This window comes from Octopus sinensis, linkage group LG12, assembly GCF_006345805.1.
Source record: "Octopus sinensis linkage group LG12, ASM634580v1, whole genome shotgun sequence".
NCBI lineage: Eukaryota > Metazoa > Mollusca > Cephalopoda > Octopoda > Octopodidae > Octopus > Octopus sinensis.
The window spans coordinates 35,682,964-35,710,463 of NC_043008.1; the positions used below are offsets into that span (position 1 = coordinate 35,682,964).

Sequence of the window (27,500 nt, forward strand, 5' to 3'; positions counted from 1 at the left end):
TACTAGCCAAAACCTTACATCAACAGCCATCAATATGTGCATCAAACACATTATTCTGTTGCATCACTCTACACAATGATTACCAGACAAAATATTGCATCAGCTACCTCTAGTCCAAATCGGGATGGCAAGTGGCCAACTGGTCAAGGTGTAGGCTGAAGAACACTAGGTCATGGGTTTGAGTCTTGACCAGGCAGCATGCTGTGTCCTTTGGCAAGATACTTCATTCCACATTGCTTCAGTTCACTCAGCTGGAAAAAACGAGTAGAAGCAACAGGTGGGGGGAGGGGGCGGTTAAGCCAGGATGCCAGTGAACTGGCATCCTGTTCAGGAATGAGTCTTATACCCTCAGTTGCCAAAAACGCCTTGAAAATCTAGACCAGCTCTGCAACCATGGGTCTAAATTAGAACCTGGTCTCATTGCCAGTGTAAGAGCAGGTAGGAATGATTGAGCATCTTCAGACATTTTGGTAAGTGCTGGAACGGTTTACCTAAATGCCATCTTTAGGTCTATAGGCAGAATTGGATTCAATGCTTTGTCATTTGTACAGTATCTTGTGCTTGCTTGCACTTCACAATTCACTGTAGTTCCTACTATTCATGGTTGGGTAGACTAAGGCCAAAGCCAGTAGCAGTTTATTGTCTTGGAAAACAGGCAAGACATGGTGCCAGTGGTGACTAATGAAGTGCCATTTCTTTGACTCGACCAGCAATAACACACAGCAATAACACAGAGCAATAACTACGAAACACAAATCTGAAGTTAATGCTTTTACTTAACCTAAATTTAACAACAGAAAAATAGAGTTCAATATTTAACAAGGGCACTAAATCCAATATGCATACATAAATGTGTGTGTGTGTGTGTGTGTGTATGTGTGGGAAGACGTGAGGAAGTGTATGCATGTGTGTAAGGCGGTTGTGATGTGGTCGGTGGTGAGAGGTGAGGGAAAAATGTAATGAATCTGTCTTATCTGTCAATATAAATGGAAAAATCACAATAAAAACAACGTAATCTTTTCCTTCAAAACAGGATTACAAGCTGAAACAGTAACCTACTCTCTAGCAGAGATTTAGCTCACTGCCAGCACCTTTCAAACATGAACCATCAAGAATTTCACTGATTCACATTTGAACAGCTGCACATGGTATTGCAGCTGCTGCTGCTGTTGTTGTTGTTGTTGTTCCTGCTGCTGTTGTTGTTGTTGTTTTCTACAGCAGCAAAATCAACAACAATCAATAAACAGCAACAGAAAAATGCACAACAACAACAACAACAGTTTAAGTGGCAAAAAAAATAAATAATGACAGGTGCAGCAGCAACTGCTAAAACAACGGCAACAATTACAACAACAACAAGAACAGAAAAAGCAGCAGCAGCAATCTACTCTTTTACTCTTTTACTTGCTTTAGTCATTTGACTGAGGCCATGCTGGAACACCGCCTTTTAGTTGAGCAAATCGACCCCAGGACTTATTCTTTGTAAGCCTAGTACTTATTCTATTGGTCTCTTTTTGCCAAACCGCTAAGTTATGGGGATGTAAACACACCAGCATTGGTTGTCAAGCGATGTTGGGGGGGCACAAACATACACACACAGACACATATATATATATATACACACACACACACACATATATACAACGGGCTTCTTTCAGTTTCCATCTACCAAATCCACTCGCGAGGCTTTGGTCAGCCCGAGGCTATAGTAGAAGACACTTGCCCAAGGTGCCACTTGCCCAAGGTGCCACACAGTGGGACTGAACCCAGAACCATGTGGTTGGTAAGCAAGTTACTTACCACACAGCCACTCCTACACTACGCAATACAAGAAAATAAAGAAAATAATATTAAAATCAACTTCTAAAAAATACCATCAACAAGAGTGCAATACAAATGCCAACCAGCGTAGCTATGTAGCTACTTGATCTACAAGAAACAGAAGCCAAGCCTCCCTCAAATCATATTCCAAAGTTGCAAAACAAAAATGGAGAAATTCATTGGCCAATGCAGTCTTGATCATATGAAAAGACAGGATGGGTGGTCAAAGCTGGAAAGTTTTTAATAATAGGCCAGATTTATCAAGGATGACCTAGGGTTAAAACAATAACAACAAGAATAATGAACGTCAACAATGAACCGATGAGAAAGCCAGTATGTGGTCAGTAAAGGTTTTAGAAATAACAGCTAAGAACACATTAGATAATGTGTTCCGTACATCCAAAAATAATGGAGGTTGGATCGGTTTTGGTCATAGTTTTACTCGATCAGGGTCATGCTAAGTCTAATCAACAACAGCAACAGTGCCACCACCACCTCCACCACCAAGTAATAACAACTAAAATAACAACAACAAGAACAAGAATAACAGCTTTGCAATATTTAAAGATAATTGGAAAAGAGAAGTTTCTGTGCAGAAATGTTGAGAAGATTTGACATGTGATAGAAGATGAAGATTTAATCCAGATTTAAGAATCTCAGTAAAAACAAAGCACAACCATGGCGGTGGTGGTGGTGGTAATGGTGGAGGTGGAGGCTGTGGTGGCGGAGGTAGTGTTGCTGCTACTGGGATAGTGAAAATGGTGATAGCAGTGTTAGTGACAGTGATGGTGGTGGTGGAGATAGTGGAGCTGTGTGTTAAAGCAATGGTGGAGGTGGAGGTGGTGGTGGTGGTGGTGCTGCTGCTACTGCTGTTGTTGTTGCTGGAGATGATGATGTTGATGGTGGTGGGATAGTAAATGTAGAGCTGGTGGTTTCAGGTAGGGGTAAAAGTTGTTGGTGGTGGTGGTGGTGGTGTGGTGGTGGTGGTGGTGGCAGTGGTGATATAGTAGTATTTATCAGTTGTAATATTCCATGATGGCGGTGGTGGTGTTGGTGGTGTCTGGGGGGGTGAGACAGTGGTGGTAGCAGTAATGGTTTGGTAGCGATGAGGATGGTGGTGGTGGTGGAGGTGGCAACGGCAGAGATGGTGATGGCGGTGAAAGAGGTCAATGGGTGAAAGTGCTTGTTGAAGTTGTTGTTGGTATCGTTTACCACCCCACCCCCACTGCAGTCAATCCTGATCAAACACACCAATGAACAAAGATATCCCAGCCATGACCTTCCCATCTGTTCCTCCTAAGTGTAGGACAACATTATCCAATGAGTCCTCTATTAAGACTTGAAGGTGTGATTGGAGGGAGATTTGGTTGCTAATTCTAACAGACCGACAGACCATGTAGAGGCTACCTCATTATCTTAGCGTTGGTTGTTGTAGAGTGGTATAGATGGCATGGTTAGGCTACTTGGTGGTAGAAAGCCTGGTACTGGCGTTTTGGCAGTAGTAGTAGAAATAGTATACAATGTTGATAAGGTTGGGTGGGGAGCTATTTAGAGGTTCCAGTTGATAGGCATGGATGGAGAGAGTGATCTCTGGTGGTGATAGTCTGAAAGTTGCAGGTATAAGGGGTAATGAGGATGGTGAAGGTGGTGGATGTGATGGTGATGGTGGTGGTGATGGCTGAAACTGTAAAAGTGGTGGTGGTGGTGCCACAGGGTGGTGGTGGTGCCACAGGGTGGTCGTGGTGCCACAGGGTGGTCGTGGTGCCACAGGGTGGTTGTGGTTCCACAGGGTGGTTGTGGTGCCAGTGGTCATGGTGCCACAGGGTGGTCGTGGTGCCACAGGGTGGTTGTGGTGCCAAAGGGTGGTTGTGGTGCCGGTGGTCGTGGTGCCACAGGGTGGTGGTGGTGATGACAGAGGTGGTACAGTGGTGGTGTTGAAAGAATGAGATGGGGGAGTGGTGGTGAAGGTGGTGGTGGAAGTGGTGGTGGTGGTGGTGGTGGTGTTGGTGGTCGTGGTGGATGTGGTGGTGGTGGTGGTGGTGGTAGCGGTGATAGCCATGGTAAACAGCAGTGGTGATTGAAACAGCAAAAGTAGTGGTGGTCGTGGCAGCAGCAGCAACTGCAGCAGTGACAGTGGAAATTAGAAACAGCAGCAGTAGTAGTTGCAGTGGTCGTGACAGCAATGATGCTGCTGAAAGCTTTACATCTAATGGAATTATTTTTGGTGCTTTTAAAAGACATTATTACAGTTGTTTCAATTCTATATTCCAGACATACGAGTCACTCCTTCCTTATACCTTTCACACTATTTCAATCACTTCACACTTGTTACATCTTCAATATTATAGTCTTAATAAAAACTACATACCATTCTGATGCCGTCGCCGGTAGCGGAGATAGGAGTGGTGGTAGCGGAGACAGAAGGTTGGGTTTGGGGTGGAGGTGGCAGGGGGGTAGCTGTGAGGGTGGGGTTGGGGTTGGGGGTGAAGATTTCTTTATATTTTGTAGCATAGGTAACAATGAAATGAGCATTAATACTAAAATATAGCTTACATGACTACTATATTTCACAAACATGAGACATAAAACAGTATATGATACGTGCATACATCAGTGTAAGTATGTGTGTGTACTTTTGTCTATGTAAATGTGTGTGTGGTGTGTGCATGCATGCATGTATAAGTATATACATTTGTCTGGCACATATGTATACATGTAAATTTGAATGTATGTATGTAAGTATGTATGTATGTATGCATGTATATATCTTGTGCTTTTGTATTTATATATATATTTATATAATAAGAGATATATATATATGTGTGTGTGTGTGTATATATATATATGTATATATATATATAAGTGTGTATATGTATATATATATATGGTGTATATGTATATACATATATATATATATATATATACATATATATGTATATATATACATATATATATATATATATATATATATATATAAATGCATATATATGTATATATATATATATATAAATGTATATATATATATATATATATATATATATATATATATATATTTAAATATCTAAATGTGTATACGTATATACTTTTGTCTTAATAAGTATGTATGTGTGTATGTAGGATGGATGTATATTTATATCTATGTAAGTATGCATCTTTTACGTATGTATATGTATACTTATGCCTGTGCATGCATGTATGTGGGTATGTATGAGGATCGCAAATAAATATCAGTATGAAATGCTACATGGTATGCCACAAAACACAAAACATGTAAGTGTGTGCATGTGTATGTGTGTCTGTGTGTGATAATATATATATATAAATATGTATATTATATTATATAATATATATATATATATATATATATATATATATATATATATATATATATATTTGTGTATATAGGTTCCCTGAAAGTTAATGACAGGAACCAAATGAAGATAAAGCCATGCCTCCTTCCAGCCTCCTCATCAAAGACAAAGGTACCTTAATCCTGCTCTTCCCTAAATAAATCCATTTAGGCCTTCTCTGGCAGATATGCAAATCCAGGATGCTGAGCCATTCATACAATGCAATGCTTTCACTTCAACCCATCATCATCATCTTCATCATTTCAAAAAACAGCAATGTTCTCCTCCTACTCGCCATCGTCATCATCATTGTCATCATCATCATCATCAATTAACATCCACTTTTCCATGCTTGCATGAGTTGGATAGAATTTGTTAAGGTGAATTTTCTACAGCCAGATGCCAATTATCATCTGTTTCCAAATAAGGTAATATTTTCCCCATGTTTTGACTCAAGATTGGAAACAAAGGACATCACCTGCATGGTAGTGACATTCATTTACAACAATCACAAATAGTGGAGGCAAGGAGACAGTAACCCACCCACACACACAGAAACATATGTTCTTTACTCCCTGGATAGGAAGCCAGTCCATCGCATGATTGCTCATTTTTGCCAGCTGCAAAGACTGAAACAACATGAAACGAAGTGTTTTGCTCAAGAACACAGCACATTGCCTGGTCCAGGAATCGAAACCACAATTTTATGATCATAAGTGTAACACTCTAACCACTAAGCCATGCACCTCCACATACACACACCACACATGCACACACACACACACAAAAAGTTTATTTTCAGTTTCAATCTATCAAATTCATTCACAAGGCTTTGCTTGACCAGAGGCAAGACATGACTCAGCATTGGGCTGGCCACATTACTGAAAAAATTCAAGGTAATTTTTCATTTAATCCTGCCATTCAGAAAGACCACTCCAGGGCTACAGTTTGCCCTTCACTGACTTAGATTTCAAATCATATTCTATTAACTTTAAAAACAGAAGTATCCTTTGGAAAACGGGAAAATGTTAGTATTCAATACAATGTACCTGAAAAGAAGACAGAAGCATTATGGCTGGAACACTTTTAACCTGTTTTACTGCATGATTAAAAATCATGGTTATTCCAGTAATGATGTTAAATATCTAATGAAATATAGAATTGGTAATTTCTGAAAGTCACATTGCCTCAATAAACTTGACATATCTCAACAAAAAATAGTTTTGAAAATAGCATTCCTCAACGAATGATAGACTGGTATAGAAAACTACTTTTTACAATTAAGGGTAATGAAATTTCTGGAGTGGATGTATTTGATTTCTGCTGTAGAAGAGTTAATGATAGGTTTGTCCTAGGGATAAACACTAATAACAAATACCTGACAGAAACGTTTGTGTGAAAGCTTATGTCTTGCCTCGTTGCAGTAAAAACTCTTAAAGAAAATGAATGGCATAAATCAAGAAAATGTTTTGAGATTGCTGAAACAGCAGGAAATACTTTCAATAACAGAACAGGGAGGAGGAATTTTCTTTAAGGAGTTGAATGAGGGGGGGGTGGTGCCTTAAATAAAGGTAGGTGTGTGGGTGAGGGTCAAAACAAAGAATTATTCTAATGACAAAACTGACCTGGAGACACAAAATTCTGGCTGTGTTTCAATAAGCATTATCTAGAATTAATTGGAATTGTCTCTGAATGAGATCGGAATTTTATTCATAGAAAGATAAGGAAATACCAACAGACACAAAATGAAAATGCCAAAGTGATTCTCTGAAAAACCATTTGGTTTGGATCATTAATTGTTTGTATGGTTTAATTACGTGTGTATGTGTGTGTGTGTGTGTGTGTGTGTGTGAAATATATAAAGATACTTAGTAATTGTATTGATAATGCAGTATTGATACTGAAACTGACTATGTTAAACATTTTGATAAGTTAAACTTGAATATTGTTTTATAAAATATAGGCACAGGTATAGCTGGGTGGTTAAGAAACTTGCTTTGAAAACATAGGGTTTTGGGATTCAGTTCCACTGCACACATCTTAGACAAGTGTCTTCTTGTGACCCCAAACTTACTAATAATACCTTGTGAGTGAATGTTATAAACAGAAACTATGCTGAATCTCAGCTGCAGGAAAAAGCTCACAAGCAGGAAAAGGATCTCTGTGTAGTATTTGTTGATCCCACAAAGGCTTTTGTCATGGTATGTTGTGATGCATTATGGAAGGTCCAGGCAAAGTTTGGAGTACTTGAACAAATGATGAAGGTGATAATAGCATTGCACAGAATATCAATCTGCTGGGAGCTGTCCACAGATATGCAACCAGACAAATTCCCTGTCATTCCTAGATTCCATTAAGAATTATATCAATTATAAATGAAATTTGAGTATTCATCATCATCATCATCATCATCATCATCATTTAGCATCCTCTTTCCATGCTAGCATGGGTTGGATGTTTCGACTGGGGTCTGGGAAGCCAGAAGGCTGCACCAGGCCCAGTCTGATCTGGCAATGTTTCTACAGCTGGATGCTCTTCCTAACACCAACCACTCTGTGAGTATAGTAGGTGCTTTTTACATGCCACCGGCACAGGTGCCAGACGAGGCTGGCAAACGGCCACGGTCGGATGGTGCTTTTTACGTGCCACCGGCACGGGAGCCAGGCCAGGCTGGCAACGGCCACGATCGGATGGTGCTTTTTACATGCCACTGGCACAGAGGCCCATCGGGGTGGCACTGGCAATGGCCACATTCGGACGGTTCGCTTACGTGGCACCGGCACTGGTATCACAGCTACAATTTCCATTGATGTTGATCAATTTCGAGTACTGTTTCATAAAAATAATAATCTCTCTGTAATTGACATTGTGTTCATAAATAAGGAAGAAATCTATAAAAAGATGATCATACCTAATTATCAGAAAGAGTTTCACAAACCAATGAACCTGCTAAAAATAACAGCCAAATTTTTCTTGATTTACACTTTTGGGTAATGTAGCCAGGATTTAACTATTCCTGAAAAATACAAAAAGAAGAAAATTGAGGAATGGGTACACTTGAAAGGCAATGATCATAGATCTGTTGAATTAGGAACAAACTTGGGTAGGGGGGGAGGGGGGCTAAACAACAGCAACAACAACAGGTTTTATCATTTATGTGAAGCACAAATACACAGCAAAGAGAGAATGGAAAGAATCCAAGATAACCTTTCCAAGATGGAGATACAATGTCATGTCCCTGCAGGACTTTGTGTCCACACACTTTCCATCTACTCAATTTCACTCCCAACAATTGCTGAAGGGGGCCATGCAATGGGATAGAGCCCTGTATTAAATGTATTTGAGAAGTGAACTTCAGAATTGTAAGAATGTGGCACAAAACAATCCAAGAACCCATTGTGCAAACTCTGAAGCAAAGGGAGGTAACTCAATCAAACGTAAAGCATTTTTGTCAGATGCACCAGTTGTTGTGTGGTCAAGAAATTTGCTTCCCAGTGACATGGTTTCAGATTCAATCCCACTGCAGCACCTTGGGAAAGTATCTTCTGCTACATCTGTGGGCCAACCAATGCCTTGTGAAAGAACTTGGTAAACAAATGATTCAGGAACCCATTGCATAGGTGTGTGTATGTGTGTGAATGTGTGTGTGGTATATATATATATATATAATATATATATATATATATGTATGTATATATATATATATATATATATAATAATATATATATATGGATATATATATATATATATATATATGTATATATATGTATAATAGTGTATATATTACATATATATATATACGTATATATATAATATATATATATATACATATATATATATATATATATATATATATATACATACATATATTATATATTATATATATATATATATATATATAGATATATATATATTATATATATTTACACACACACATTCACACACATACACAACCTATGCAATGGGTTCCTGAATCATTTGTTTACCAAGTTCTTTCACATATATATATATATATATATATATATATATATATATATATATATATATATATATATATATATATAATATATATAGTCATTAGTTCTAATATCTGAAAAAGAAGCACACTCTAAAACATTAGAACAGTAATGTATCTTTTACAAAGTTAAAAGTTATAGCCACTCACAGAGTAACCATTGGTTTCACACCTATAAAGTGCTTATCAGTATAGGCGACTTGTCAGACACAAATGACTGAAGGAACATAACATCCCTAGAACTAGAGGAAGAAATATGTAACAGTTAGTTGGTTTTGTAAACAAAAAATAATTGTCCATGGTTTGGGATGGAGTTAGCGAGATGGGGTTATCCCCTTTACATTGGCTCCAGCTATGGCAATATTCGGAGCTATGGTGGGAATATTCAACAAATGGAGAATTCCAAGTCTGAAGTAGGAAATATTTTAGATGGGAGCATTGACTGAATACCTCTTTCCTGAAGTTTAAAAAGGTTTCTGGGTCAAGCAAGTTTTTAGAGGGCTGAGTAGGCAATAATCTCACTCAACCTGGGGACCTTTTTAAAGTCATCAGCAATGAAGGAGATGTCATACCTGTTCAGTTTTTTCACATGGCTTGAGAGTCAATACTGTTGTCAACACAGAGATGTTGGAGAAAGTAGTGAGGCCCTGTATAGTCAGAGTATACAATGGAAGACCATACATCTTCCAATGAAACTTTGCACTGTCTCATAAAGCTAAGACAACCCAAGTATGGATACATGCCAATCTCCATAATCATGCTTTCCCAGATACAAGGCCTCCTAGCTCACCAGACCTCAATCCACTGGACAATTACATATGGGGCATAGTTGAGAGAGAGGTGCATCAATGCCCTCATAACACCATACAACCTCTTGAGGCCAACATAACCAGCACTATGTCCAACGTTGATGAAGATCATCTGATTTGAGCATGTGAACACTTCCAACCTTATACTGAATGAAGCAGCATTTGATGCTAACCATAGCTTCATTGAATAGGCGGGATAAAAGGATTCTCAAGATTATTTCTACCAATTTGTTTTCTAATACAGATTTTCTTGGATGAGCTATGCATCTTTTTCAAAATTCATACAAACAACCCAAAAAAACTGACCCACCCTGTATATATTATACTTAATCTGATTAGCACTATCTAATTCAAAAATGTCAACCAGGAAATCTTGAAGCAATGACAGGCAGTAAAGCTTTTCCTTCAAACTACAAGAAATAACAAATCATCTTAGCTTTATTTTGCTATTTATATATCCAAATAGACAGCACATTGTATATAGCATATTGCAGCATATTGTCTACTCACACACACAAATATACAAACGTGGTGGTGGTGGAGGGGTTAGCTTCTGGTGGTGATTTATGTATATATTTATGCAAGTACAGAGGCTATACACAAATATAATTCTATTTTCTTCTAAACACTTAAGCTAATGTCTGCCACATATAATAACTTATACATCATTGATATTTAAAAGTACTTAGGATTACATTATCTTGTATATCGTTCTCAATGATTTTTTTTTGCTTTGTTTTTGAAGACAAGGTGTTGCAGATGATTCGGCTGCTATTTCTAGCAGGTCAGGTGACCCCACCCGCCCCACTCCCAATCAACTCCCCTCCTAGTATTACATACTCAAATGTATTGTTCCCTTTTTTTTTTTATCATGATTGTGCTATATTAAAAGAGAACTTCTATATGGTCACCAGATCTGCTAGAAATACAAGCCAAATCTTCAAATTACATCCTACCACCTTAAAAAAGAAAACAAATTGGTAAATATAATGTAGCGCTGGTTTCACAGAACATAGTAAAAAGATGGAATAGTCACAGCTGGAACACTTTTGAATATAGATCTGCTCAATCAAGCTTTTAATCAAAGACTGCACACCTTGCTTGGCCTGAATATAAATCCATAACTAAGTTTACGTAACAAATAAAATGAATAACAGTTTGCCTGTTTCAAATGATGAAAAATGTTTCAGCTGTTCCAGTGATGCAAAAATTTCCATTCAATTAACCTTTTCCCAACCACAGCAGGTAATAACATCAAAAATTACATCACTTAGAGATACACTGACCCAGATTGTTGTTTTGCTTCTTTTTATTCTTATTTTTAACCTTTTAAATACAGATAATATGGTAGATATTATATATGGTAGCCATTAGCACAAGAGAACCAGTCTGGTTTAGGAGAAAATAGGATTATATTTGTGTATAACTGCTGTATTTGTGTGTGTATGTGTGTTTCTACATAATAAGCTACCATGTGCAATTTGGATATATGAATACCAAAACCAAGTGTAGATAATATATTCTTCTTATTTATTCTTGTTTGATGTGAAAGCATCACTGTCTCTCACTGGACCAAGTTTCCATGGATGCATTTCTCAGTTAGATAGGGCTAACCTGAGCACACACACATACACACACACACTGAACAATAATTCAAATTATGAAGAACAGATGATAATAGAAAATAAATCAGACCATCCAATCATTTCAAGCAGGTAACTAAAAAGGCAGAGCTTCTATGTCTACAATGCTTTCTAACCAACATGAATAGTAAAGCGTTGTGGAAAATATGTGCATTGAAAAGGGGCCTCACTCTCCAGTCTACCCTTTTTGCAATCCTGACACAGGTCAGATTACTGAAGATCCCAAAGAGTATGTAGAACTTGTTGCTTAATTCTATGCATCCAGAGTCTTAGCATCACTCAGTAAAACCTTTGTCAATCCCTAACCAGTTATCTATTACGTTGAGGAATAATTCGTGAGTGTTTATTTCAAATTTAAAAATGCAAAAAATGCATACAGAAATAAAATGCACTGGCAAAATATTCTATGTTATTTAAAAGAGAATTTTTTGCTCTACAAGATAGTGTGTTTTGATTTTATAATTTTATTGACTTTTGTGTATTTTCAGATCATTAGAATGGAATGTCAAGTGGACAAAACTGAGCATTTTTGCCACCATTTGCTTTTTGCATTTAATTGAGGTGTTAAGCCCACCAAAGCTGCTCATGAGATTTGTGCTGCATATGGAGAAGGAGCAATGCCTCAAAGTACCACCTGCCATTGGTTTTCACATTTCAAAAATGGGAATTTTTACCTCAAGGATGGATCACATACTGGTTGACCAATTGAGTTTGATGAAAAGCAATTGAATCAACTTCTTCACGAAAATTCAAGTCAAACAACCAGAGAATTGGCAGAGCAGATGAATTGTTATTTCTTTATTGCCCACAAGAAGCTAAACATAGAGGGGACAAACAAGGACAGACAAAGGGATTAAGTCGATTAGATCGACCCCAGTGTGTAACTGGTACTTAATTTATCGACCCCAAAAAGATGAAAAGCAAAGTCAACCTCGGTGGAATTTAAACTCAGAACGCAACAGCAGACGAAATACCGCTAAGCATTTCGCCTGGCATGCTAATGCTTCTGCCAGCTCGCCACCTTCAGCAGATGAATTGTGATAAAAAAAACTATGGTGAACCACCTTCACTCAATGGGCAAGGTTAAGAAACTTGGCACTTGGGTACCACACACTTGGAGTGAAAACAAGAAAAATCTACACCCCACAATCACCACCAGATTACTTGCTCGACATCACTAAAGATATGGTTACAAACAGCGTTTCCTTTACTGCATTATTACTGGTGATGAAAAATGGTGCCTTCACATCAATGTGAAGCAGCAAAAAGAATGGCTCAGCCCTGACAAACAAGCGATTCTGTGATCAAAACAAGACCTTCATCCTCAAAAGTCCTTGTTGCGTGTATAGTGGGGCTGGGAAGGAATGATTCATCACAAACTGCTTGAGTGCAACCAAACACTCAATGTGGAGCTCTACATTCAATAACTGCACCAGCTTAATGAAGCAATTCAGCAAAAAAGACAGAATAGGCGAAATGACATTCTTCTGTAACACGACAATACCCATCCTCACTTCGCCAATGTGACCAAAGCCATGATTCAAGAAATCAAATGAGAAGCACTGCCTCATCCTCCATACTCTCCAGACTTGACATCATCAGATTTTCATCTCTTTCGACTGCTTTCAAACGTTTTGTGTGGTGTATCATTCAGTAATGACATGGAATTGAGGGCTTGGTTTGACAAATTCCTTGAGTCAAAACAGGGAGATTTCTATTACCAAGGAATTGAAAAACTTATTGAATGATGGGAGGCAGTTATAATCAACAACGGAGAGTATATTATTAATTTGTTGTAGTTTTTTGTTTAAAATAAATTTGAAAAAATGCTCATGAATTATTCCTCAATACAATATTTAAAGCTATATTTGGTTATGGTACATGCACATTTGTAACAGTATGCATTTCCTGAATTCCACACTAGGGATCCAAATCCAGAACTTCAATCAGCAGGAAGCTGTCCACAGAAATACAACCAGCCTAGGTGTGGTGTAAGTATAGAATAACAGACATGAATGGAGTTTAAAATTTTCAACAGCAGAGTAGCAGTTTGCGAAGATTTTTTTCAGCTTTGATAAATGGCGTGTGTGTGTACACGTGCATGCATGTGTGTGTGTAAAATGTTCCCACCAATATGAAAATGTCCAGATGTTTAATCAACTGAACTCTCACTCACTAGATTAGTAAGTGGCTGAGTATCCCTCAGTCATGTGTACTCTTCATGTAATTCCCCAGTATAATTATCCTTTCTACTCTAGACACAAGACCTGAAATTTGGTGGGGAGGGTGATAGTCGATTACATCAACCCCAGTGTTTCATTTGTTCTTAATTTATCGACCCCAAAAGGACAAGAGGTAAAGTCAACGTCAGCAGAATTTGAACTCAGAATGTAATGACGGGGCAGAATACCACTAACCATTTTGTCCAGCATGCTAACAATTCTGCTAGCTCACCATCTTATTCCCCATAATAAAATAATAATAATAATAAGTAAGAGATGTCATGACAATATAGCCAGGCTTGTCCATTGGATACTTTGCAAGAAGTATGGACTTGAAAAAAACAAAAATTGGTATGACCACAAACCTGAAGGCATTGTCAAAAATAGAAATGCAAAGATCCTATGGAATTTTATGATTCAATGTGACCATGAGATTGAGAATAGGAAGCTGGACATAATCTTAATTGAAAAGGAAAACAAACTATGCTGGATCACAGATATAGTATGCCCAGCTGACAACAAGGTATGCGATAAGGAAGAAAGAAAAGTCGAGAGATATGACAGGTTAGCTTGGGGAGTTAAGCAGTTGTGGTTGATGAAAACGGTAGCAGTAGTACCAATAATTGTTGGAGCTCTGGGAATAGTGAGCAAAAATCTCGAGAAGTACGTGGAACAAATAGGGGCTGCAGTAAGGGTGGAACACTGCAGAAAACAGCACTGCTTGGAACCGATCGAATACTCCGGAAGGTGCTCGAAAAATAAGAGGTGTTACCTTGGTTCGCTGGTAATGAACAGCTGACACTGTAGTAAATCTCCATCATTAGAAGCTGTGCAAAGGCAATAAATAATAATAATAATAATAATATACATTGAGTGCAACCAAACACTCAATGTGGAGCTCTACATTCAATAACTGCACCAGCTTAATAGGCGCAGGAGTGGCTGTGTGGTAAGTAGCTTGTTTACCGGCCACATGGCTCCGGGTTCAGTCCCACTGCGTGGCACCGTGGGCAAGTGTCTTCTACTATAGCCTCGGGCCGACCAAAGCTTTGTGAGTGGATTTGGTAGACAGAAACTGAAAGAAGCCCGTTGTATATATATATATATATATATATATATGCGTGTATGTGTTTGTCCCCCTAGCATTGCTTGACAACCGATGCTGGTGTGTTTATGTCCCCGTTACTTAGCGGTTCGGCAAAAGAGACCGATAGAATAAGTACTGAGCTTACAAAAGAATAAGTCCCGGGGTCGAGTTGCTCGATTAAAGGCGGTGCTCCAGCATGGCCGCAGTCAAATGACTGAAACAAGTAAAAGAGAGAAAGAGAATACCTATTTCACCCTGCTCACATGAGTAGAATTGATGTTGTTGTTGAGCCTAAGACACAACTACAACATCACCGTACAGTTTCAGGTGGAAACTGTCTCATTGAAATATTAGCAAGAGACAGGAAGGTGCTGATTGCTTCCTAGCAACTAAGGAATCCATTGATTTTGACTAGCAAGTGTGCGACATAGTAAAAATGACAATTCAGGGAGAATACGCCATATCAATTGTTGTTGAGTTGACTTCAGTGGAAAATATTAGCAGTAAATTGCAGGTACAATATCAGATTATGAAAGTAAATGGTTACAAACATTTACAGACATATCTCTGTGATCTTTGATTTGTTCCTTATTTGACTGGCATTACCATAACTAGAACTGTGAGAGGAAGAACTACTGCTCCATTAATTCTTCTCAGATGCCAGTCCATTATCTAACTGCCGCTCTCAATCTTTTCATTCATTACAACTTAACATGCTATGTCTCTAAAAACCACAAAGAAACACCAACAACAATAGAATTCCTGTCCGTTTAATATGGGCAAAGCTATCAAAGAGAAGCATGTGTTATAAATCACAAGGATATAAACAGTAATTAGATTTTTATAACTGCCTTCAGTGTAACAGTTTTCATCTGATTGTATAATGAAAGCTAAAGTTGAATTGATACTATTTACTTTTACGTGATCAAAGAACTTCAATTCAGAGAAAAACAAAAAAATAAATAAAAGCTTAAAATAAACGAATGACATGAAAAAGCAATTTTTTAAAAAAATTAACATATTTACTAACCAATAATAGATCTGTAAGCCACAATAAATTTGCGGGAAAACTGAACTCAGAGAAGGCTAAAATAATTAGCATGAAGAGAACAGATAAAAACTATAGCAGAACAGAAAGAAATTTGAAATTCGAGGCTTATCATACAAGCAAAAATGATATTTTTGCACCTCTAAGCATGAAAATTTAATTTTCTGTAAATTTAATTCTTAATTTTTTGGAAATTATCTTCGTTCTTCTTTCAGAATTACCTGAAATTGTCAGGTTTTTGTTTTTTATTTCTGTCTCTAAGTGGTAAATTTCAAACCATTAAGAATTTTTTTTTTATATGCCAATTCTTTTTTTTTTTTTTATCACATACCATATCACAACCTACTTGAGCACAGTGACTCTACTCAGTTAGCTGAAGTTTCACATATATACATGCATCTTTTACTAGTTTCAGTTCAGGCTATGCTGGGGCACTACCTTGAAGGTTTTAGTCAAACAAACCAACACCAGTTTTCAAGCAATGGCAGGGGGATGCAACAAACACAAACACATACATACATATATATATCTATATACATACATATATATATATATATATATATATATATATATATATATACATACACATATATAGATACATATATATTATATTTGTATGTGCAGGTGCGCATATATATATATATATATATAATATATATATATATAGAGAGAGAGAGAGAGAGAGAGATATGCACAAACTTCTTTCAGTTTCCATCAACCAAATCCACTCACAAAGTTTTTGATCAGATTTAGAGTATAGTAGAAGACACTCGCTCAAGGTGCCACACTGTAAGACTGAACCCGGATCCATGTAGTTGGAAAGCAAATATTTTTACAACAAAGCCATGCCTATGCCTATATCTATATCCTTTTCTAGTCTAGGCACAAGGCCTGGAATTTTAAGGGAGTGGAGCCAGTCGATTTGATCAACCCCAGTATGCAACTGGTACTTAATTTATCAACCCCAAAACGATGAAAATCAAAGTCAATCTCAGTGGAATTTGAACTCAGAACATAAAGACACATGAAATACTGCTAAGTATTTCGCCCAGCGTGCAAACATTTCTGCATTTCTGGGATCAGGAAGTGAACTCACACACACACACCATCAAACACACACACAAACACACACACACACACACACGTGTGTATCAATGCACATTCCTCATGCTATAAAAGAATTGCATTCATGAAAACCCTACTGAAATGTGGAGTTCCATCTTTCCATTGAACAGAATGTATTTTCTTTCTGACTTCCATATAAATTCACTTCCCTGTAATATAGAAATCAGCTTGAATATAAAACTCTTATTATATAACTCTACATTATGAAGAGCTCAGTGCTTCCATAAGGCAGAAGATGGCCAGATGTACCATCAACCAGATTCTGTTCAAGGTGGTCCACAGTGGAATTGAATTCAGAGCCACATAATTGCTAAACAAACCTCTTAACCAAACCAGCCCCCACTTACTCATAACTCATTCCTTATTATTCCTCCTGTTACTCCCAATGTGTTATATTTTCACAGACCCTTTCCAATCTTTCTTCTACTGTATGGATCCTACTGGAGCTCCCATTCAAACCATATTTTTTCCTTCCACATTTCAAATCAAATATCAGCTTTGATAATGTCACTTTATTATTTCTATCCCTTCAAATTCTACCAAGGTCAACTTTTCCTTTCATTCTTTTAGTGTTGATGGATTAAGTAGCAGTTAAGCATTAGGATCAACGGAATTGACTCGACCCCTCTCCCAAAATTATAGGCACTGTGTTTGAAATAAAGCAATAAGATGAATAAAAATACAGTGTTTTGGTCACGTTATTAGAATGACTGAGTGACACAAATATAATCCTGCCAGGAAAAACAAGAGAAAGAGATGAGTAAAGCGAGAGAGATTGTTTGAAAGATGTGCAGATATGGACAGGAATAAGAACATTTAGATTCATAAAGAAAACCTGAAACCAAGACAAGTGGAAAAAGATTAGTAACAAAATTCAGGTGCCACAGTGACAGAAATACTGTTCTGTTGAATCTGGTAGCAGGTAATATCCAACAATGAAGAACTCTTTTCTCCTGCTGGAAATAATTACCATATTTTCTGGCATACAAGATGCGTCCCCAAAGTCCATCCCCTCCTCACCGTGGTGTGGACACTGGCAACGGGTAGTGTCAGAGCTATGCCGTCGGGAACTTTGGTTCCTGGTAGGGCCACCCAAGGCGGATTGGTCTGACACCGAGTGGTATTAGGGCCACAACCCGGCAGACGGGGCTCTGGTGAAAATCCTCAGAGTGTCTGTTTCAGCAACTGGCGGCTCCTCAGCCATTCTGTCCCTGCGTCTGCGGACAATCTGCGGCAAATAGGATGTCTCTACATGCGGGATTGTTGAGGACCGCTTGTGAAATCCACATATTCCCACGAAACTTCTCCCATGAATTCTCAATAGCGAATACAATGGCAACATCGGCCTGCGCCGATGGAACCGTGACTGGCTCGCTATCTCCAGTGAACTGGTGCAGGACCATCATGCGTGGGCTGCCATGGTTCTAGATGCCTCGAGGGTGGTAGAAGAAGCTGACTCAACCCACCTAGGGTGAATGTTGCCACAAGTACAAGTAGTAAGCATACAAGATGACATGGTATGTAATGTAAACATTCAAACATTGTCATTAGCTTCCCAAATCCTGCTGCATTTCACATGGAATTTTAAATCCTCCAAAGTCATCTTTGTGTGTAAATCAACTTACCATTTTTGCCTGTAAATTTGGGTCTGAAAAATTTGACTTGTATGCTGGGAACTACAGTATATCAGTTTGGACCTAACTGTACAATAAAATCTCTTGGAAATTTTAATATAAGGGACATATTGTCTCTGAACTTTTAGGATTTCATATTTTTAGGTTGTATCGTACTTTTTTCTTCAAAACTGAAGAATACAGCTGCAGCATCTTTGGCAATAAACACATCTCTTATGTATATCAGATGATTGATGGTTCTTCACTGACTCTTAAATATCAGTGAGAATAATATTTTGTTCAATAAACCAGACCAGTCCATCATTAATCATTTATTCAAAAGTATTTTACATAAGTAGTTTGACTGATAAGAGATTGGCCTGTAACTTAAAGGGAATCAGTATGATGGTTTCTTGGTTTTGGTCTGGTGGAAATAATGATAGATTCCTTCTAAGGAAGAGGATAATAATATCTTTCAGATAGGATGGGTTAAAGAAAAATAAAAGAAGTTTACTCATTTCATATTGCAATTTGGAGACAATACAGGCTTCCAACAAGCCAATTCCTGATTCATTACATTTCTGGTGGCAAGAATGATAAGGAAGCATCTATAACTCAGAGGCCTTCATACAAACAGCATCTGCATTTTTGCCAATGTTTACATCTTTCATTGATATTTACCGCCTTTATCAATATACAGTGACAGAAGAGAGAGAGAGAGAGAGAGAGAGAGAGAGAGAGAGAGAGGGAGGAACAGAGACAGGAGAAACACACACATACACACATAGACACAACAGTCATCTTTTAGTTTCCATCTACCAAATCCATATCTGGAACAATAGCAAAAGACACTTGCCCAAGGTGCTGCACAGTGGGGCTGAACCCAAGACCACATGGTTGGGAAGCAAACTTCTTAATTACGCACCCATGAATGATATTAAATGCTTCTCCCCAATTAAGTAAAATGGAGATGATGTTGACGTTATGGCTGGTTGCTTCGTGCTTTCAAAGACCAGTTAAAGAAAGAAATCCTTTTCTTGAAAAACAGTTTAGGATTTGCATGTTTCTGGGCCTTAACCCAGAAACATGCATGTCCTCAGGTGTGAATCTTGGCTGGTAGGGGTGCTTGCCTCCCCTTCACAAATATAAGGACACAGAAAATGTGTCAAAGCCGACAAGAAGCGTTCAATGCTTCCTAGGGCTAAACAGCAGTGGTGTAATTCCCATACGGGACTGTCACGTTAAGTTGACAGTATACAACCACTCTATCACTCCACCACCGCTCATGTCACTTTGAAACATTTAAAAATTCAATATTTCTGAGTTTAGGATTGGTGACAGAAAAAGCCTCCGGTTGTAAAATCCTTCCTTAATAACTTTCATGGTTATTTAGAAAAATGGATGTTAAATGAATGAATGAACAAAATATGCATACAAAGGGCATTCTATCAAATTTCACACACAAGATGTTGGTTAATCAAAGATAAAAAGTAAAAGAAACTTACTGAAGGAGTTAAACAATGAAACTGAACCCAAAGCATCTAGATTGCAAAACAAAGTCCACAACTGTCCTATGATACCCTACCAGGTTGTTGGAAAATGTTGGGTACCATGTAAAAAGCACCCAGTCCGATCTGTAAAGTGATTGATTTCAGAAAGGACATCTAGTCGTAAAAAACTCTACCAAAACAGACTTTGCCTGTGCTGGTGCCACTTAGGTTGGTTCTGGGAATGGCATCCAACCATAAAAACCATGCAAAAGTAGACAGTGGAATTCAGCACAGTCCTCCAGCATATCACTTCCTGTCAAACCATACCACCCGTGCCAGCATGGTGGACAAATGTTAAATGATGATGATCATCATCATCATCATCATCGTTTAACGTCCGTTCTCCATGCTAGCATGGGGATGATAATGATGATGATGCTGATCATGATGGTGATTAGGATGATGATGAAGAAGAACATAATGCTACCATCTCACAGATAGATTTTTGAGTGATATTGTTCAAAGGAAAATGAAAGGTTGTATTGTTCTCTATTATTTGAATTAAAATTTTGCCATTGATTGATTGATTGATTGATTCTAGTTTCAGCTTATGAGCTGTGGCCATGCTGGGGCACCGCCATTTGGTGTTGCTACTTGGTTTCACTTCATGGAGGCTTTCTAGCAACTGCTATTTGGTGAAGTTGGTTCATCTGGGACACCTGACAGGAAGAGATCCAGCTTCATTTTAAAGACATCTGTATCCACCCCATCCAGGTCTCTCAGGTTCTTTGGGAGGATATTGAAGAGCTGTGGGCCTCGGAAGCCCAGGCTATCACAGAATCTTGTCCTACATCTTGATGGCAGGTTTGGAGTCCTAGGCACCACGCAGTGGCGCCCAGTTCTGGCATTTGCGTAACTCTCGATGCCAAAGTTCAGGACACTTCCCTCCAGGATCTTCCAGATGTATATTATGGCATATCTTTCCCGCCTACGCTCCAGGGAATATAATTTTAATCTCTTGAGTCTTTCCCAGTAGCTTACATTCTGCATAGAGGCTATCTTCTTTGTGTAGCTTCGTTGGATCGCCTCAAGTTCTGTGATCAACTTGACACTGGATGGTGACCATAGCTGAGAGCAATAGTCAAAGTGGCTTAGGACAAGTGTCTTCCAGAGGACCATCATGGTTTCTTGTTCTCTTGTTCTAAAGGTTCTAAGAATCCATCCAGCCAGCCGTCTACATTTCATTGTCAGTTTAGCAACATGTACATGAAAGGTCGCGTCATCACTCATGTGAATACCCAGGTCACGCACTGATTGTGCCTCTGGGATTGCAATCCCTCCGGGTCCAGTGTATTCATTGGGTATTGCATTCAGTTTTGCATGCTGATAGTATAAAGCTTGAAACTTTCCAGCATTGAACTGCATGCTTTTCTTTTCAGCCCACTTGTATATTTCGTCCAGCTCACATTGCAGGTGTTTAGTGTCCTCAGGGTTCTGTATTGCCTGTGAAACTTTTGTATCATCTGCATAACTTGTGATTGTGGCTCTCTGCGTGGCTGAGGGCATGTCTGAGAGGGCCATTATGAACAGTAGTGGTCCCAGAACAGTGCCCTGCGGACACCGCTCACTATTTGTGTGTTAATGGAGGTGGCCCCATTGGCTACTACCACTGACTTCTATCCTTCAGAAAGTCATGAAGCCATTCTCCCAGTTTTCCAACTATGTTGAGATCATGCAGTTTGTGACATATCATTCCATGATCGACTTTATCAAAGGCCTTTGCAAAGTCGAGATATATCACTTCCACATTTGAGTGGTTGAGCAGCCGTTTCAGCACCCAGTCATAGTGTTGTAGGAGCTGAGTTAAACAGCTTCTCCCTGGTCGGAAACCATGTTGGGTGTCGGGCAGCAAGTCATTCTCTTCAAGGAAGGTGATCAGCTTCCTTCTGACTATTCGTTCCATGACCTTGCTGATGTGTGAGGTCAGAGAGATAGGTTTATAGTTCTTGGCTTCCGCTCTGCTACCTCCTTTATGAATGGGGCATATTTTACCTTCCTTCAGTTTTCCTGGAAGTTTGCCAGCTGCAAGGAAGCTCTGAAGGAGGAACTGCAGTGGTCTTGCTAGGACTCTCTTACATGCTTTTAGGAGGATTGCCGGGAATCCATCGGGGCCAGTAGCTGAGTCTGTTTTCATTTCATCTATAGCCTTGGTTACATCGTCTTCCTTTATATCGATGTAATCTATCGTCGCCGCCTCTGATTTTATATCTGCAGTGGTAAAAAAGTCAGTTGGATTGGTGATTTGGAGATGCCCAAGGGGTGGAGTGAAAACACTCTTGAATTGCTCATTCAGTATTTCACTTACCCTCATTGGTTTTCCTGTAAGTGTGCCATCCTTTTCGAGGAGTGGCCCTATTCTACAGTGCACTGTAGCTGTTTCTTTGGCCATACCTGTAGAAAGCTCTGGGGTTAGATTTTATGTTTTCTATAGCCCAGGCTTCTTTGTCTGCTCTTTCTTTTCTTTCATGGGAGAGTTGCAGACATTTTTCGATTTCCAACAGTTTTATTTTTAGGCGGGACTTTTCACTGCTTTCAATCTGTTTGTTTAGGCGATTTGAAAATTTCGTATGCCGTCTCATTAAAATTTTCCTCTCTCTGGGGATTTTGTTCTTGTGTACAGTGGCCTTTCTCTCTGGGACACATTTGTAGCATATGGCTTGCATTACAGACATGAATTGTTGAAGTTTCACGTCGATGTCTGGCGAGGAGAGACATTTAGGCCAGTTTTGTTTGAGGATCTCTTTCTCAATTTGTTTCCAGTTTGCCTTATGGTAGTTCAAGCTGGAAAGATTTTGAGGGTTTCTTGTAGGCTGCATGTCCGTGCTCTCTTTTGGCCCGTACATGGTCAGCTCTATCATGTTGTGATCCGAGAGTAGTGTCGGTGTCACTTTCACATTATGGATGAGATCCATGTCATTTGTGAAGCAGAGATCCAGTGTGTTACCTGCCCTGGTTGGTTGGAGTATTACCTGCTCCATGTACAGGGTGTTGATGAGGTTCAGGAGGGACCTCGCCTGTCCTCGTTCACATCTTGTCATTCCTGGGAGAGAAAGGCCCTCGGGCCATCTGACATTGGGCAGATAGAAGTCTCCCATAAGAAGCACACCTATGTGTTGTTCTAATGTGGTTAGAATTTCTTCTATTTTTATAAGGCAGTCTTCAAACTTGCCCACATGGCTTGGGGCATCTGAAGGGCGATATGTAGCACACACAACTACATCAAGTTGCCTAATATGTACAATTAGTGTGTCACACACCGAGTTTGAGTATGACAAGAGGACCTGGGGTGTGAGGTCCTCACGGATGTACATAGCAACACCTCCATGACTCCTTTCTTTCCTGTCGGTCCGTAGTACAGCATACTGTGGTATGTGTAACTCCGCATCTGCTATGTCCGGTTTCAGGTGCGTTTCTGTAAGTGCTATGCATAAGGCTTGATTGCATGCAACAAAGTATCTCAGGAACGGGATCTTTGTCCTGTTACTGAGTGTTTGCAGTCCTCTGATGTTCAGTAGGAGTATCGAGGTGAGGTGTACGTTGTTGCCGGCGGTGTCCATCCTGTGTCTGTTTGCTGTGGTGGTCTGGTATATAGTGGGTAGTCCCACCTGCGGGCTTGGGTTTGATGAAGCCAGGTCAGCTGCTGTACAATCTTTTGTGCCATGCACAAAAAAGATTGTTGCTCAGCAGCTGCTCTTTCGGCAACATCATGTTGGCTGTTTGTGGCGCGCACAACATCTGCGTACCTCCGCTTTGGGGCAGGTGGTGCATAGTCCATCCCTTTTCTTTGTGTTGATGGTTTGTCCATCTGCCTCGTGTCTCTGTGGCAGGGTCCCCGATGTGCAAAGCGGCAGCCTGCACCTTCCTTTCCGTGCCAGCAGGAACCTCTCAGGTAGAACATACACACCCGTGTGCGCTGTTTGGTTCCATCCTTTGCGGTTCCACTTCTATTCCTGGTTGTTTCACTCTTTGGTCCTGCTTGAGCTTTTTCTTTTCCTTTAGCTCTTCCAGTCCTTCTTTTAGTTCTTCTTCCTCCCTCTACCTCTTCACCGGGTTCTCCGTCTCCATGGCCCTTGCTGCCGGTTGGAGAACTTGCACCTGGGTTCACTTCCCGGGCAGGTTTCTCATTCAAAACCTCCTCCTGGGCGTCCACCAGGTGGGGTGACTTCTTTCATCGTCTCCATTCTTGCCATCTTTGCCCCGCTCGTTCTCAAAGATGGCATCAAGTGCGCCAATGTGCGACCGTACAAGCGCATATGAGCGCACGAATTCCTGTCGCTTTCGCTCCATCTGAGCCGCTGTCCTCTTGTAGCCTCTGCTCTTCAGCGCAGCCGCAATCACCTCGCTAGGGCTATCTCCGCTGGCGCACTCCCATGCTCGTACGAATAAATCCAGCTCGTCACGTCTCCATGCTCTGGACATGCTGGATAATCCGTCTATCCGTTTATCTATCTAATTATGTTCGAGAGAAGACAGGATGATATTACGGCTAATTAGAAGATAGAGTACTTGAAAAAGAAATATTAACAATATTAAAGTTTGTGTAAAAACGTTATTTGGGTAAAAACGTTATTTAATCTTAAGGCTAATTAGGAGATAGAGTATCTGAAAATATATTAGCAATATTAATATTATATAGAGTGTGGTAAAAAACGTTATTTAATCTTAAGGCTAATTTGGAGATAGAGTATCTGAAAATATTAGCAATATTAATATTATATTAGAGTGGGTAATATTAACGTTATTTAATTTAATCTTAAGGCTAATTAGAAGACAGAGTATCTGAAAATATATACAATATTAAGCAATATTAACCGTTATTTAATTTAATCTTAAGGCTAATTAGACGTTATTAATATTAAACGTTATTTAATTTAATCTTAAGGCTAATTAGAAGATAGAGTATCTGAAAATATATTAGCAATATTAATATTATATTAGAGTGTGGATAAAAACGTTATTTAATCTTAAGGCTAATCAGGAGATAGAGTATCTGAAAATATATTAGCAATGTTAATTTATATTAGAGTGTGGGTAATATTAAACGTTATTTAATTTAATCTTAAGGCTAATTAGAAGATAGAGTATCTGAAGAATTATTAACAATATTAAACAATATTAAACGTTATTTAATTTAATCTTAAGGCTAATTAACAATATTAAACAATTAACGTTATTTAATTTAATCCTAAGGCTAATTAACAATAGTTATAACAATATTAAACAATATTAAACGTTATTTAATTTAATCTTAAGGCTAATTAACAGTAATTATTAACAATATTAAACAATATTAACGTTATTTAATTTAATCCTAAGGCTAATTAACAATAATTATTAACAATATTAAACGTTATTTAATTAATCCTAAGGCTAATTAGACGTTATTAATATTAAACGTTATTTAATTTAATCTTAAGGCTAATTAGAAGATAGAGTATCTGAAAAATTATTAACAATATTAAACGTTATTTAATTTAATCTTAAGGCTAATTAACAATAATTATTAACAATATTAAACAATATTAAACGTTATTTAATTTAATCCTAAGGCTAATTTGACGGTATCAATATTAAACGTTATTTAATTTAATCTTAAGGCTAATTAGAAGATAGAGTATCTGGAAAATTATTATATCGAGAACAGTTATTGAAAATGTAAACAAACCAAATGACGATCGCAACTTTAACTAAGATGTGGGCCTAAGTGAAAGATAAAATAGAATAATAAATAAAATATGAAATAGATGAAATTGATACTTAATCCAACAATGTGGTCTGGATTATTTTTTTTTTGGTTTACGGGATTTTTTCAGGAGAGATGCTTCTTTTTTCTTTCTTGCAGGAGATAACTTGATTCAGTTATTTTTGCACCATGTGCGTTTCGGCGAAAATGAAAATTACTGTGTATATGTATATATTTATATATATATTTTTAAAAATATTTTTAACCAAAGTGTTGTAGTGATCTCTATGACTTAGAGTTTTACGTTTTGCAACTACAGTGGGTTATTTCGCCGTTCTATGCAGACTTTTTCACAGAGCAAAGGCAATCACGTCTTTCTCTGCTGAAAACGGATTTTTTCTCAGTTGAAAAAGATGAAAATAATTGCTTGATGAATAGTTTTAACCAACCATTTTATCTAGTTTATTTCATAGGCTATGGGCTATGATTAATATCATGGGTCCATTTTTGTGATATTTTTTTTCAACAAGATTTACTGTCCTTGTGTTTAAACTAGTTTTTAATTTTCATTTCATATCATGTTTTATACTTTATTTAAAAAGTGATATTATCCAGCATAAAACAAAAATAGTTTGCTTTTCACAGATTCTGTTATCATAGAATCTAATAATGTAATATCTCATTAAATATCACATTATCTTCACTTCAGTATATATATATATATATATATATATATATATATATGTGTGTGTGTGTGTGTGTGTGTGTGTGTGTGTGTGTGTGTATAAGAAAAAGTTAAGGTAGAAAACGCTGAAATAATTTTATCATAAAAAATATTTTAGTACCGGTTTCAGTCATTGGGACTTTTTCAACTCTTCAAATATGGAAGACAAATTTTGGAAAAATTAAATGCAAAGTTTTTTAAAAAAGATATCTGCATATTATTCAAATACAAGGGGCATTTTCCTAGTATTTGAATACTATGAAAATATTCTTTTGAAACACTTTACATTTAATTTTTCCAAAATTTAATTGTTTTCCATACTTAGAGTTGAAAAAGTCTCAATGACTGAAACCGGTACTAAAATGTTTTTTATAAAAAAATTATTTTAGCATTTTCTACCTTGACATTTTTACCTTATACATATCAACTTGTGTGTTCCTTTTCGACCTTCTACATATATATATATATATATATATATATATATATATATATATAAGGCCCTCTTAGGTCATGAATAACCACAGGGTTGCACCTAAAAAGTTCCCCTCTGAGGAACAAGTCTGGGCAAGGTTGTTTATGGAAGACCAGCAATCGTCCATGCATACCAGCCTCACTTCTCCATGCCACCAATGTTATCCAAGGTAAAGCCAAAGACCAATACAGCTTGGCACCAGTGACATTGCAACTCATTTCTACAATTGAGTGAACTGGAGCAACATGAAATAAAGTTTCTTGCTCAAGAACAAAACACAAAGCCAGGTCCAGCAATTGAACTTACAGTATACATACATATCATCATCATCATCATCA

General features: G+C 38.1%; 1 protein-coding gene across 12 annotated transcripts in view; it reads right to left on the minus strand.

Moving 5' to 3' along the window:
- The window catches only part of LOC115218049 (serine/threonine-protein phosphatase 6 regulatory ankyrin repeat subunit C), a 212,739-nt gene that overhangs the window by 74,597 nt on the left and 110,642 nt on the right, over window positions 1-27,500 (minus strand). For 8 of the 12 annotated variants that reach the window (XR_005001461.1, XM_036507863.1, XM_036507867.1 and 5 more), the window contains one exon: window positions 8,083-8,187. The exons of 2 other annotated variants lie outside the window; for them this stretch is intronic. The gene's annotated coding sequence lies outside the window, so the exon portion shown is untranslated. Of the gene's footprint in view, window positions 1-83; window positions 252-8,082; window positions 8,188-13,201; window positions 13,211-27,500 lie in introns of all 12 variants that reach the window. 2 more of the 12 variants (XM_036507860.1, XM_036507864.1) reach the window with 2 other exon arrangements.